This window comes from Mirounga leonina, unplaced genomic scaffold, assembly GCF_011800145.1.
Source record: "Mirounga leonina isolate KUSES-001 unplaced genomic scaffold, KU_Mleo_1.0 Mir_174, whole genome shotgun sequence".
NCBI classification, from domain to species: domain Eukaryota; kingdom Metazoa; phylum Chordata; class Mammalia; order Carnivora; family Phocidae; genus Mirounga; species Mirounga leonina.
Window position 1 is genome coordinate 44,977,376 of NW_023270451.1, and position 15,977 is coordinate 44,993,352.

At 43.0% G+C, this 15,977-nt stretch overlaps 1 protein-coding gene across 5 annotated transcripts in view; it reads right to left on the reverse strand.

The window, feature by feature from the left end:
* SCRN1 (secernin 1) overlaps window positions 1–15,977 on the reverse strand; it is a 113,448-nt gene that overhangs the window by 79,639 nt on the left and 17,832 nt on the right. The window contains exon 1 of one of the 5 annotated variants that reach the window (XM_035020825.1): window positions 13,986–14,175. The exons of the other annotated variants lie outside the window; for them this stretch is intronic. The gene's annotated coding sequence lies outside the window, so the exon portion shown is untranslated. Of the gene's footprint in view, window positions 1–13,985; window positions 14,176–15,977 lie in introns of those variants that run through there. 5 annotated transcript variants of the gene reach the window in all.

A 15,977-nucleotide genomic window follows, 5' to 3' on the forward strand; every position in this document is an offset into this window, starting at 1 on the left:
TCTGCCTTCAGCTCAGGTCATGATCCCAGGGTCCTGGGATAGAGTCCCGCATTGGGCTCCTGGCTCAGTGGGGAGCCTGCTTCTCCCTCTCCCTCTGCCTCTCCCCCTGCTCATGCTCTCTCTCTTTCTGTATCTCTGTGTGTCAAATGAATAAATAAAATCTTTTTTAAAAAAAGTTTTTAAAAAAAGGGTCCTCAAGCTCTGCCTCAAAGAAAGAAAGATCCTACTAAGTGTTTTGTTGAAAGCTCAAGGTAGTAGAGCATAAGGCTTTGGGAGCCCACAGCCAGGGAATTCCAGTTTCTAATACTCAATGCCTTGAATGAGGAGCTATTTCACAGAAGAAAGACCACACAGGGTAGTAAGTAAGTAAGCAGGCTTTGGAGTCAACCTAGGTTCGAATCTCAGACCCATCACCTTTCCATGGCAGGATAATGATGAGGCTGTGGTGAGGCGAAAATGAGCTGAAACTTGCAAATATGTACCAAGTACTCAGAATACATCCAGAACACAGTAAGGACTCAGTCCTCAAGAGGATGAGAAAAGGTACGTGAGGAGCGCTGTTCCTTTGTCAAGGTCTGATCTGTTCAGACTTCAGAAATTGGCTTTTTCCTTGACATATCTAAATGCTCTGTCACCTTTTGAAGATTTGGTTCATTGTCACTTGATGTCTTGGCCCCTTCTCTAATTTCAGGGGCAACACCTCCCTGTGACAGTTAACTGCCTTGGTCATCAGCACAGTCTTCAGCTGACACACCTCTGAGCAGCATGAGGTGGGACAGGGGTGGCAGGCTGTATGGTGGTTTGGTTTGGCCCAGAATGTTGTCCTAGGTAGTGTTTTTTAAAATCTGAATTAGCAGCTAGCATTTTTAGATCTAGAGCTTTTTCATAGAAATTCAGATACTTGACTTTAGAAAACTCAAAAGATCTGGCAACACTGAGTCCACATTCCTGCATGACATCAAGACTGGAGCTGAGTAGGGGCTCCTCCCCACAGTCCCCTCCACGCCCTGACACTGAGGCCAAAGACAGTGCCACCTAGCCTCATCCTAGGGCTATTGCTTTTCTCGTTCTTTCTTTTTTCAGTGTTGGGTCAGCTGTACTCATTTACCATGCCTACTTGGCCCTGCAGCCCCGTGTGTACAGAAGCAAGAGAATGATACACTTTAAGACAAACAGACTCTTGCTCGTATCTGACTCCACCCTCCATCTGCAAGAAATAGGCAGGTTATGAACTCTCTGCACCAGAATTTCCACATGTGAAAATGGAACTAATCCCCCCTACACAACATAGCACTTGCATTTATGTGAGAGCATATGGAAAGCACCAGGTCCTGTGGCTGTATACAGTGGGCAATTAATAAATGTTTACTTTCCTCCCTCTTACTCACTGGTGATGGTTTGCCATCATTAACACCAATCCCTACTATGGCTCCTCACCCTTTCTCACCAACAGTTTACACCTGGCACATCAGACACATGGTCCAAAGTGTAACTAAAATGTGCATAAAGAATCAAACTGGAGTGATAGAGCCTCCAGATCTTAACCATCGGTTTACAGAGAATGCAGATGACACCAGAGGGAGGCAATCAGGAAAGTCTAGACTGGGAGAAACTATAGGACAAATCTGATTTCTTCAGTAACAACAACAAAACCTGCAAGGAAAGAAAGATTAAGAGACAAAGTTACTTAAGATATATATCAGCCAACTGAATGGAATTTATTTGGATCCTGATTTAAATAAACGACACAAAACCTTTTAAGACAACTGGGGAAATGTGAACACTGATTGAATATTCGATGATATGGAGGAATTCTTGTTTTAGATATTCTGACATGGTTATGTCTGAAAAAAGAGCCCGTATCTTTTAGAGATACATAGTGGAATATTTCCATGTGAAATGATATAATGAAAGTAATCCAGTGTGGGAACAAACAGTGAAAGTCCAGATGAGACAAGTTTGGCTATGTAATAAAAATGGCTGAAGTTGGGTAATGGGTACACAGTGGTTTAATATACTGTTCTATACTGTATATGCTTCTAATTTTCTATAATAAATAACTTTTTAAAGCAAAGCACACGAGGGGTGCCTGGATGGGTCAGTTGGTTAAGCGTCTGACTTTTGATTTCGGCTCAGGTCATGATCTCAGGGTCCTCTCTCTCTCTCCTCCTCCGAAATTAAAAAATAAATTTTTTTTTAAAGATTTTATTTATTTATTTGAGAGAGAGAGAATGAGAGACAGAGAGCACGAGAGGGAAGAGGGTCAGAGGGAGAAGCAGACCCCCGCTGAGCAGGGAGCCCGATGCGGGACTCGATCCAGGAACTCCAGGATCATGACCTGAGCCGAAGGTAGTCGCTTAACCAACTGAGCCACCCAGGCGCCCCTAAAAAATAAATTTTTAAAAAATAAATAAAATAAAATAAAGCACAGCACATGATGAGATGTTCAAATTTCTTTTAAGGTTAGAAATAGCACTGGACTGATCTAATACGGGGAATGTTTTCTGGGAGTTATTACTCGTAACTTGTTTGGGGCTTAGATACCTCTTTGAGGGAGGATTATTGGAGTAGGGGGATGGAAAGGGATCTTAGTTTGGTTTGGTATGTTAGTGCAATGGGGAAAAAGGTGAGCCTCTGGTTCCCACTACCCTGCCGTATCTCTTTCCCTCAAGTTTCAAGATACCTGTCTCTGCTCATCAGACTGTAATTCCCATGAAGGCAAGAACTCTTACATAAACCCTTACTTCCCTGGCACCTAGCGCACAGACTGGCACATAATACCCTGAAAAATGTTTGTTGAATAAATGAAGGGGAAGGGACATATCTATATTTTACCTTCAATGAGAGAAAAAGAGCAGGAAAATCTCATTTTGCCGACGGGCTCCCATGCTGTGGTTCCCTGCATGGTACTCATATTTGACCACGCATCAGAATCATCTGGAGAGTGTTAAAGTGGCAGATTCCTAGGCACACCCTCCTTGTAGATTCTGTTCAGTACATCTAGGCTGAGATTACAGGCAGGAGATTTCTAACAAATGCCCAGGTGATTCTGACGCAGCCGGTTTAGACTGGTATGCAATACCCACAGGTGCAGGTTATTTAACCTCTTTGCTCCTCAAAAGCATTACTCATTTTTTCTGCCTGGCTCTTTGACTGTGGAAATTTGCAATACACACGTAACAGTACCATGAACCCCCTTAAGGCATCCACCAGCCTCAAGGCCGTCAACTTTGTGCCTTCTTCTTTCTCAATTCTATTTTTAAGGAAACCATTTAATTTTAATTGAATGTTGCTCAATTCAGCAACAGCACTGGCAGCAATACTCTCTGCCTTCAGGACGGAGGGTGAAACCCATCTCTGGTTAACCTGAGAAAGCAGGGTTTCTTTTCCCTAATATGACAAATGGAGGAGTAGGAGGCTATGCTTTCCTGGTCTCTAGCTTTAACACAGGGAAATCAGAGTGCATGATAATCAGGAAGATTTGGATTGTTAATTGTTATTTCAATGTTTTGCATTTTTACTACTTTAGAGAAGTAAAGTTTCATCCAACTCTTTAAAAATGCCTTTAAAAAAAAAAAAAAGAGTTCTTCATTGAACAGATCCAAGATTGGGCAACTATCATGACTCCTCTGCCTTGGATAGAAAGTGAGAATTTGAGCCAGAAAAAAAAGAAGAGTTAAATATAATCTCAAGTAGCTGAATATTTCTAAATCAGTAAGACGGCTAAGAAATATCCTCTGTATACTTTTTTCTTAATGATTGAAATGATCGCAAACTTAGTCGTTACTCATTCCAAACATACTATAATAAAGGTTATTAGCTAGAAGAAATGAAAAGAGTGTCTATTTAAAAACTGCAAAACTGGGGTGCCTGGGTGGCTCAGTCAGTTAAGGGTCTGACTCTTGGTTTCGGCTCAGGTCATGATCTCAGGGTCATGAGATCGAGCCCCAGTGTTGGGCTCCATGCTGGGCATGGAGTCTGCCTGAGATTCTTTCTCTCAGGTGCCTGGGTGGCTCAGTCAGTTGGGCATCAGACTCTTGGTTTCAGCTGCTGTTGTGATCTCGGGGTTGTGGGATTGGGCCCCGCGTCAGGCTCTGCACTGGGCACAGAGACTCTCTCTCCCTCTCCCTCTGCCTCTCCTTCTACCCTGCCCCCCATTCTTGCACTCTATCTCTCTCAAATAATAAATAAATAAATCTTAAAAAAAAAAAATTCTCTCCCGCTGCCCCTCCCCACCCCGCTCGCAATTTTAAATAAATAAAAATTGTAAAACCAAAATTCCAGGTAATTAATGACTATTCAACTTCATCATAACCCCTGATAATTTAATGGGCCCTGCTGCTTCATTCGCCTCCCCCAAAATACAGCATTTAGATGACAATAAGAATCAAAAAACAAAACAAAACAAACATATGATATGTAATTGGCTATCTATACATATCATGGAAAGCTGGAAAATATATAAAACACAGAGTCAACCTGGTGAAATGAGAAGAGGTCACACAAATTAAACATGGTATCATTCAAATTATGTATATTATCTAAATAGATGATGCAAAAAGATCATAAGGAAATGCAACAAAATTTTTAAGAGTGATAGTATCTCTGGGTTGCAGAATCACGATTTCTTAACCTCCATATATTCAGGTATTTTCAAATTTCCCAAAGCACAGAATTTGTAATGAAAATATTTAAAAAGAAAAAAAAAAGAAAAGGAAGAGTTGCAATCAAAATAATCTATTATCCTAACTCACTACAGGTAATAAATATAGTCTTGCAATAGGGCAGAGACCCGGGAATTGGGGAGAACCGTATAACTCAGTCATGGCAAATGAACTCATGTTTACCTTTGGGCCAAATCTGATTCTGCTTCATTTGCAATATATGGTCACAATGAGAAATATGAATAAGGCCAAATGTCTAACTTAATGATTCATGTCATAAACTAAGGAAATGTAGAGAGAGCTTTCTATATATGGTCAAATGGAATGCTGTACATCAAAATCTGCATTTATTCATAGAATAAGTTAAGTGGTAAATGGTCACTTCACAAAAGTATTCTTCAAATCACTCCAGGAATTTCTCTATAATGCAAAATATTCTAATATGATGTTTTCCAACTTATAAATGTCAAAAACTTTTCATGGAAACCCCCACATAACAGTCATTGTAGTTGGCTTTGGTAACACTTCCAATGGATTTGTATGTACTAAATGGCAAGACAATCCTACACTATTTGAAAAACAGTAGTGCAGATATATATGGCTCATTATTTAGTTTGTGTACATTCAAGGTTGGGACACATGTGAATTTAAGGACCATCTGCAAAAACTCCACCACACCCAGTGGTCTGTCCATCACTCTGGGGTATTTAAAATATGGTATCACTTACAAGAATACTCAGGGCTGCAAGATTGGCAACCATCATGACTCCTCTACCTTGGATAGAAAGTGAGAATTTGAGCCGGAAAAAAGAAGAGGCTTTTTAGGAATTTTATTAGAGTGAAGGAAAGAAGAGAGATTAGTTGAATGGCATCCATTTCTCATGCATATAACAATTTTTTTTAATTGCAGGAAAGAGTAGATAAATAGCACAAGCAAGATTAATTTTCCACTCAAGCTTGCCAAATTAGAAAAATATAGTCATATCAAGTTCATTGTAAGGAAGATGTTTCCCAATATGTGGCAGGTTGGAAGACATTTTCCATCTTTCACAGTAACACAAAGAAAGCAAACGACTTGCATCACATTAATGATATAGGTTAGACTGTGCAGTTAAGTTAATCTCTCTAAAAGGTTACATTATAGCTTCTTAAGAAAGGATCAGGCAGGCCCCAATTCCATGTACAGTTGCTCCACTTACTAAATTCTTCATCTATAAAGTGTAGCCATGATGTCCACCACGAACTATTATGGGGATTAAATGAGATAATATATATAGCATATACAGAATACAGAAACACTCAAGTCTTGCTCCTTTAACTTGTTCTAAAAAAAACAAAGTTCTTGAGACATAATGATAATGGAGACAAAGGAAGAATGTGTTTGAGGTAGGCAGGTACGTGGCTAGCTGCCAAAAGCATTCTCTGTGGGAAAGATCTGGAAGCTACCAAGCAAGCCACATCTAGGGCCCTTTCATTTCCTTCTGTTCTCATTTCTGACATTGCTGCCATGGTGTCCACTAATTTGGCAAGGTTGCTTTGAATTATGACCTTCTTATTCCCACCATCTGCTTTCATCTTCCATCTAAATAATGCATTGTCTATTCTGATCTTTTCCCACAAATGTGATTTGATACGTACCTGTTAACTCTGCAAACCGGGATTTCAAAAACTCTTCTCAATCATTCTTAAAATGTTGATTCACATTCTGTCCCTGTAAAAAAATTGGCTAACTATTCATTTCCTACAGAAGAAATAAAGTAGTAAGACTTAAATCTTGCTGGTAACCAGAGGATAACTTTATTACGTCTAGCAAAATTTGACTTAAAAACTACTTTGTAAATACCCATTAATGCTAGAGCCATTTGCTGTGTTTTACCATCAGAAAATGTATCCCATTTTATTATCAAAATAAACCTGTATTCGTATATGTGAATATATGCAGGTATATATGTATATACATATATGTATGTGTATTCATACACTTATGTAAATATAACTATATACAAAAGGGGGGAGAAAGAGAGAAAAGAACCTTGAAGGATTACTGGATTAATATCTAACTGAGAATTGGCAGTGAAAGTAAGGATGGGATACAGAGACAGAAACTTTAAATTTTACTTTATCTAGTTATGTCATTTTAAATTTATAGCAAGCTCATATTACTTTATTGGGTTTTTAATTATTTAAAAAATCCGATTCCTTTAGTGCTTAAGAAAGACATTTTAAGACATTTCATTTAATTCTTTTAGGTCACTAGGGCACTTCTAAGTGTAATTTTAAAAATACACTAAGGTTTTACTTCGAGAGGAGAAAAAGATATTCAGAGGAGCCTCTGATCACTACCTTACTTTAATAGAATTTTTAAGAAGTCAGATCAATTACCAATACGTATTTTGAGCCCCTAACCACCTACAAACACCTGTTCAACCCAAGAGAAAATGGAACTAAAACGGTGTTTTCAAGGTCTTTACCACCTAGAAGAGGTGCTCATGAACACAACCAAGAGAGAAGGGCAGCAACCCAACTTAAAATAATGATTGGAAATGCTTATAGGAGCTTTCAAGGATATGTAGCTCACCTTAGGGGAGTATATTAAGCACTGGGAGATTTAGGCTAACTATTAAGAACAGAAGAAGGGAACATTAACCTGTCTCTGCTTCAGATGAAGCTCAAGCTGGTTAGCCCTCAGCCCCCTCCCCTCCCAGTCACCCTGACTGAGTGACCTGACATTCCCTCCAGTTCAGCTCACCACCATCCTAAACATGAGGAGCTTCTAGAAGAGGGTGTGATTAATGCCTACGTCACTCTTGCTTTCTTGGATGGCAGGTTGCTCCTCCGTCCCAAAGGAAATGGGACATGTGATCTTAGCCATCTCTTTCACTACAAGAGCTTTGTAACCATCCTTAAGAGTTGCTGAGAAGACCATTCCATATAAGGCCCAGACTGGGGGTAAGGATGACAGTGAGGGTAGAAGAGACCCACAGAATGATGGGAGAGGATGTGCCTATCCCTGGTACAGGGCAGGAACAAAGTGCTAGAGGGTTGTGGCTCATCTACCTCAGAGACAAAGCAAGTACAGATCCTACCTCACCCCCAATAACTGTCTTTTACATTTCTTGGCTCTTCCATCCATTTCTTTCCCAAGTTCCATTGAACTTTTTAAAAACTTGGTAATATGTTTCCAGAGTCTCTCTGGACCTATGATCCAAAAATGATACTGGCTTTATAGATTCATTTGACAGGAGTAACTAAAATAATTAAAATCACAAAATCTTACATTATTATACATAATAATGTAAAATATGTAAAATCTTACAATCCTACATATTACTATTATTGTTAAGAGTATGAAGCATTCACTATGTGCTTAGTAACATGCTAAGCAATATATATAAATCTATATAATATATAAATAATATAATAATTTAATCCTTATAATAACCACATCACAAAGGTATTATTATTCCCCCCTTTTTAAAAGATTTTATTCATTTATTTGAGAGAGAGAGAGCACGTGCATGAGCGGGGAGAGGTGCAGAGGGAAAGGGAGAAGCAGGCTCCCTGCTGAGTGCGGAGCCCAACACAGGAGTGGATCCCAGAACCCTGAGATAGTGACCTGAGCCCGCTTAACTGACTGAGCTACCCAGGAGACGCTTATTATCCCCTTTTCAAAGATGAGAAAATTGAGATCAAGAGTGATTAAGTCTTATCCAGAGTCATATAACAAGAAAGTAGGAGAAAGAGAACCCAGACTCCAGAATGCCCTAACCATCCCAACTCTACCTGCTATCCAAAGGCAGGAAGCATGTCTGTTGGTGTGAGCTTCTAAGCCCATCAATAGAGTTCTGTAGTTTTCTTTATAGGGCTTCTGCCCATTTTCTGATAAGTTTACTAGAGAGAGATGTACAACTCCTCAATGAAGAGAACTGTAAGGCTTTATGGGGACATAGAAGATCTGAAGGGCAGGGAGAGATGACTGTGCTTTGCTGGGAAGATCCAATGCTATATGGAGGTGTCAGTCTTCCCTACAGTAATCCATGGAGTCACTAGGCAGCAATCAATCTTGGATACAACCTGACCAAAAATGATCCTGAAGCTCACCTAGAAAGGATGTGGGACATGCCAAGAAGTTTCATAAATGAAAACTAATGAGGAAAAAGTAGCCCTGCATGGTATTAAACCATGTTATGAAGTTTCAGTAATTACAACAGTTCAATACTGACAAAGAATAGACAGATTAACAGAGTAGACACTACTGAAATATACCCATATAATGTAGGAAATTAATGTATGATGAAGGCTGAATTTGAAGGCAAGGTGAAAGGATGTCTTGAACAATAAATGTTGTTGGGATAATTAACTATTTGGGATGAGGAAAGCAGGGGAGAAATCTGTGCAGATCCCCAACTCACTCTTAATCCCCCCAAAATATTATTACTCAAAATTTTTAATTTTTAGAACACATATTGGTAGAACCACAGGAAGGCTGGTCTTTTTGTTGTTGTTGTCCTCGTATGCACATGTGTAGAAGTAAAAGTGATCTCAGGGTGTAGTGTTGTAATAAAGCAATATAAATTCTAATAAACCCTTATGTTTTAATGCCATATCTCATTCCATGGAAATCACCTAACAAGTTGGTGGACAGCTCTTGTTCATCCCATTTTAAAAAGAAGGAGACTGAGAAGTATCTTGACGAATGACTTGCTCAAGGTCACACCCTTAATTAGAGGCAGAACCAGAGCTGGGACCCTGAATGAGATGTGTTCATCTCATTTTGATGTGTTAGATATATTTGTGAAACCAGACATCTCAGACTTGGAAGTTACTTTCCAGTTGTGTCCATGCTGCCTTTCCAACACTCTGGTTCCTGTCCCACCACCACAACCTCTGCCAACCACAATTCCATTGACTTCAAACCCTGGATAACTGCACACTCTGCTTTTTCCACCTCAGAAGTCTCATAACTCAGCAGCCCTAGCACACTTCATACTCATGCTCTCCAACTACCAAGGGACCCTGAGCACTCCCTCCTGGTAGTCCTTTTCCATCCACTCTGTCTCCCTCCAGCTTCTATTCAAGTGTCTCTCTCCTTACACACCCAGTTCTGTGCACAGTACCACACACCTTGACCAACCTCCACTCTCTGTTAATGATCTAGACCGATACAGTCTAACGAAAGATAGATGCAAACCATATCATGTAATCTTATGTTTTCTAGGAGCCACATCTAAAAAAATAAAGAGAAACTGGTGAAACTATTGTTAATAATATATTCTATGCAAACTGAATATATCTAAAATATTACTTCAATATATAATCAATACACAAATTATTAATGAGGTATTTTAAATTCTTTTTTTTCATACAAATTTTGAAATCTGGGGGTAGTTCACACATCTCAGTTGGACTAGCCACATTTCAAGTGCTTAAGAGCCACATGTGGGTAGTGGCTACTGGCTATTGAATTGGACAGCACAGACGTAGGCTCTCATTCCAATGAAAATGGCCCCAAACTTTCCTAAGGACTGATTATTGCTGGATGAAGAGATCATGGGTGACTTTCTAAAAATAACTTTGGATTATTGTTCTCCAACACAAATTGCACATGGGTAAGTATTTCCAAACCTTGTGATTTTAAATATCTTTGGCATATCAGGGGAATTTAAGTGACTGAATCTTCACATTCATGTCCTAATGCAAGTTCTTTTTTATTTTTTATTTTTTTTCAAGTTCTTTTAAACAGCATGTGTGGCATCATCATCAGTCTTCCCTTGCACATAATCATCCATACCTAGCTCCCATCCGCTTCACCATTGCAAATTATTCTTCTATTCCCTGCAACCTGCGTACCTTCTCCTTTTACAGATCATTGGGCTGAAGAAATGGAATGCCCAGAAGAAATATTTTGTATCCTCACCACTTCTGCGCAAATATTAACCCATGCACACTTTCCAGTTTGGCTGTAGTAGATCTGTGGTTACTGGTATATGACCAAGAGAATTCAAATTAAATTCTAGAAAAAGCCTCTCTATCCAGTGCTGCTTCAGAGTTATTTTATTTTATTTTTTTAAGATTTTATTTATTTATTCATGAGAGATAGAGAGAGAGGCAGAGGGAGAGGGAGAAGCAGGCTCCCCGCGGAGCAGGGAGCCCGATGCGGACTCGATCCCAGGACCCTGGGATCATGACCTGAGCTGAAGGCAAACGCTTAACCGACTGAGCCACCCAGGCGTCCCTTCAAAGTTATTTTAAAATAGGTTCCTGGGGCGCCTGGGTGGCTCAGTCGTTAAGCGTCTGCCTTCAGCTCAGGTCATGATCCCAGGGTCCTGGGATCGAGCCCCACGTCGGGCTCCCTGCTCAGCGGGAAGCCTGCTTGTCCCTCTCCCACTCCCCCTGCTTGTGTTCCCTCTCTCATTTTAAAATCTTAAAAAAAAAAAAAATAGGTTCCTTGTTTACCTTTTACTTATAATTCGACATACTCAAAAGCTATTACATATCCCACTTGGTTTCTTTTAAAAAGAAATTGACCTAATGATTCTCCACAAACACAAGCCACCCATTTTTTAATCAAAGAATGTGTTTTTCACCTTAAAGAATATGACTAAAATTATGTTTTTGGTGCTTAAACATAGAAGCAGTCTAGTCACTGGAAAATGTGGATATGAGGTGCACACAGTTTAAGAAGTTAAATGGTTTGGGGGCGCCTGGGTGGCTCAGCCGGTTAAGCATCTGCTTTTGGGTCCTGGGATCCAGTCCCGCATCTCATCAGGCTCCCTGCTCAACGGGGGGCATGCGTCTCACTCTCCCTCTGCTATTCCCTCTGCTTGTGCACGCTCTCTCTCTCTCTCTCAAATAAATAAATTAATTAAATCTTTAAAAAGAAGTTAAATGGTTCTGAATTTGGAAACTAAGATGTAGTCACTTACTTTAAATACCCATTGATTTTTAAATTCATGTTACAGTTTGCTTTTGAATTACTCTGTTTGCCATCCTCATAATGACAGGTTTGTCCCTTTTACCCAGGCTGTGAAAGGTAGCATGTGGAACCCTGACCTGGGCAGTTACGAGACCCGGATTTCGATCCTCACTGCCAGTTGCCAACCAGCTATATGACCTTGGGTGCAGCCCAGTCACCCGGATGGATTCAGCCTCCCAGGCTGTAAAAAAGGGTTGACAGCAGAGTGCTTCCAGCTCGCCATTCCTGACCATAGCACTTATCATCCTCTATTCCATTATCCCTGAAACACTTGCCTCCTCATGCATCTCCCCCTTCCTAAATGAGAAGATGGCTGGCAGACAGCAGCAAAACCAGAAAGAAAGGCTGTTAAAAAAAAAAAATCCTAAAATGAGTCACCTTTCAAGAATTTATCATTCTCTGATGCCTGGGTGCTTGATCATGGAGCTATATCAGTTCTTCCATTGAAACTTGCTCTAAGAACCTGGTATTTGTTATGTACTATTCTCGGGTGAAGTTTACACTAGACACTCATTTTTTTTTTAAGATTTTATTTATTTATTTGACAGACAGAGACACAGCGAGAGAGGGAACACAAGCAGGGGGAGGGGGAGAGGGAGAAGCAGGCTTCCCGCGGAGCAGGGAGCCCAATGATGCGTGGCTCGATCCCAGGACCCCGGGATCATGACCTGAGCTGAAGGCAAACGCTTAAGGACTGAGCCACCCAGGCGCCCTGATAATCATTTCTTTTAAGAGCCACTCGTAGGTATAAAATAAACAGAAGTTATGCATCAAACAGACACAAGCAGCCACACAAATCATCCTTAGTGGAGCCTGGAGAAAATCAGATCAAAATCACAGAGAATTCTAATTAGGTCTTACACCAGCTTTCAATAAATTAGAGAAGATAATTACAGCTCCCCAAACTTCCCACTTCACCTCCCCACGACCCTACTGCCCCCTAAAATCTAGCCTGCTGCAAGAACCACTCCCTACCTCTTAGGACCAGCGGCAGCAACACCCAGGACAGCCTTCCTGCTGCCGATTTCCTCACCAAGGCTTAAGTCAGGGGGCAGCTGATGTTAACTGTGGTTTGTAGGGCTTCCGCCTGGCCTGGTTTTTTTCATGCTGCCATTTTGAATTAACATAGGTTTCCTCTGCAACCCATGGCATCTTCTGGTCAGGCTTGGAACACAGTTGGCACACACACACACACACAGACATACACACACACACACCAGGGAAGCTGGACACAAGTGTAATTCCAGACAATCACAAGTCAGAATTAAATAGCAAATCCGGAAAGCCCATATGTAAAACCCTACCAACTCAGTTTTGAGTCAGAGCGAATGACGGCTTCCTTAGATGCACTTGGGTTTAATGTAGATTTTAAAGCCCTAAATCCGAGTTCTCGTCAATTCCCTAAAAGTTCAAGCTTCCCCCCTGTTTTGCAGACCACACTAGTCTCAGACCTCAGCAGTGATGACGCCAAATAATCAGCGCCCGGACATTCAAGCGAACCGAGGACTGAAGTGCATAATCATAGGCGAAATGCACGAGTACCTTCTACCAGTAAGTGTCCTGGCGCCATGGCGTACCTGTCCTGACACCCCCCCACACACACACCCAAGAACCTCCCCGAGTGTGGCTGGGGGCGGGGAGGGGGGGATGTTGTGTCAAGTCCTGCAGCCCGCATAGATGACAGCAACAGCCCTTAGGGGAGGGCAGTCCCCTGGACAGGATTCGCGATCGCAAACCGGATGGACGTAGGCGCAGAGCCAGGTCAAGGACAGCGGGCCCCACCAGGCAGCCATGTTCGCGCTACCCGGGTGGCAGGTGCGCTACCTCCCGGCAAGGTGTCAGGCCCACTCCACCACCAGCGCTGCCACCACCGAGCGAGCTGCGAACCCCGGGAGCAGCCCGAGAGGCGGCGGGGTTGGGAGAGGGGCACAGGCACACACGCCAGCGGGGCAGCAACTTGGCTACCAGGAAATGGAAACACAGGAAAAGCACCCCGAGGTCAGGGCAAAGGATGGGGTTGGGGTGTACAGCGGGGAGACGGGCTCAAACCAGGCGGCAGTGCCCGCGCCCCGGGGTGGGGCGTCCCTCTCCTGCGCCCCTTCAACTACTAGCCCGAGTCACCCCCACCCGGGCCGAAGCCACCTCTGCCCCGTTCCCCCAGAGACCCCAGTCTGCCCTAGCCACCACCCGCCGGGTTTCGGCCCGGGGTAGCGCTGCCCGCGGGTTCGGAGGCACAGGGGTTGGCAACGAGGCACAGGGGACGGCGATGGCGGACGCGGCTGAAACGCTCGGGGAGAAGCGGCTGCGGGCGCGCCGCGCTCCCAGCCGTGCCCGCCGCGGCTCACCTGCGGGGCGGCGGGCTCCGGGCTCGGCTCTGCGGTGCTGATGCTGCGGCCGCCGAGGGTGCGGGTGCTGCCGCGGCGACGATTACTGCGGCGACATCGGTGGCTGCAGCTGCAGTGGCGGAGGCGACCGTCGGGAGCTTCCCCCTCCCCAGACTCCCGGCGCTCGGGCCCGCCGCCCCCCACGAACAGCTGGCCCGGCTCACGTGACCGCGGGGCCCACCCCCGCCTCCCCCACCCGGGCCCCGGGGCCGCGCCGCACCCTCGGCGTCTGGGCGCTGGGGCTGCAGCGCCGCCCTCGGCCTGGTAGGGGACGGCGCCTGGGAGCAGGGGAGCGGCCGAGAGGACGACTGTCGCCGCGGAAAGTAGCTCCCTCTCGGCTCGATTTTTAGCTCTTGGTCACGGCCGGGATTGCGGCTCTCTCGAAAGGGAGAGCTCGGCCTTTACGGAGCCGGGCCCCACTTCTCCCCTCGCACTCCCGAACTCCGCAGTAGGCTTGCCACGTGCGGGCCTCGGTGCCTAAGCAAAATTTCCCCACGGAAAATTGGACTTGACTCACACACAAGTCCAAGCCGACTCCCTGGTTTTAAAGGTGCTGTCCTGCGCCATGTTGCTAAGCGAGACCCTATGCTGAGTTCATGTGGACATCGAAGCCCAAAGAGGTTAAGAAACTCGCCCAAGGTCACACAGCAAATAGCAAAGCCAAGATTCCATACCCGGGTTAATAAATCCACAGACAGGTGACAGGTGTGTTGGTGCTGGCATCGAGGTCATTGGTCAGGACATGACCATCCATCTGTTACCAGATCACAGACTCTACCTCTTACAAATGGACGAAAAGACCAACTCAAAGGATATGAAGAGATGGTTCACAAGAAAACAAACGCAATACCGCTCAGGCACATGAAAAGATATTCAGGCTCACTTAGCTGCAAATAAAATATACAAGGAAGCATTTTCCATCTATAAGATCAGCAAAAGTAAAAAAGTTTTTATAACCTCCACGGGAGACAATTTTTCAGTATGTCCTCCAATAACAAATACATAGTCTTTGATCCAAGGATTCCACTTCTGTAATTTATCCTACGGATATACTGATAGAGGTGTGAAGTGATATGAGTACAAGGTCATCCATTGCTACATTATTTGTGCTAGCAAAGACTGGAAGCAAATGTCCATCAATAAAGGACTGTTAAATATATTACAGCACATCAATACAATGGAATGCTATCCAGCTATAAAAGTTTAAAAAGGGGGAAGATCTCTCTCTATGTACTGATATGAAAGATTTCCAACCCATATTAAGGGAGATGAGAGGACAGAACCATGTGCACAATACTGTGTGTGTTATCATTTGTGGGGGGAAAATATGACCGTACTCATATTTGCAAATGCATGGGATATCTTCAGCAGAATACAGAAGAAACTGTAATAATAGATGCCACCCGAAAGGAGAATTGGGAAACAGAACTCAGGGGAGGCAAGGAGGCTTTTTTTTTTTTTTTCATGTCTTTTGAATGTTATCCCTGTTTAGATCAGCATCTCTTAACATTTGGCAATGTCTGGAGATATTTTTGGTTGTCAAAATGGCAGAGGTGGGGGAGGTCTCTACTGGTATCCAGTGCACAGAGGCCAGGGATGCTATTAACACCCTAGGATACAAAGCACAACCTCCCACACCAGGAATTATCTGGCCCTAAATGTCAATAGTACTGAGGTTGAGAAACTCTGGCTCAAACCATTGATATTTAATGGAATTATCAAGATGGTGGGTTATAAATTAACATCTTGCTACTTCCATTTGTTCCATCTGTTCTTTGTTTCTCTCTCTCTTTTTTTTTCCCCCGCTTTTTACTTGCCTTCTTTTGAAGAACGGAGGGTTTTTTTAGTATTCCATTTTATATCCATCATGGGTTTATTAATCATACTGTGTGTTTTACTTTCGATAACTCTAGGATTTACAATATGCACTTAAACCTATCACTGTCTACCTTC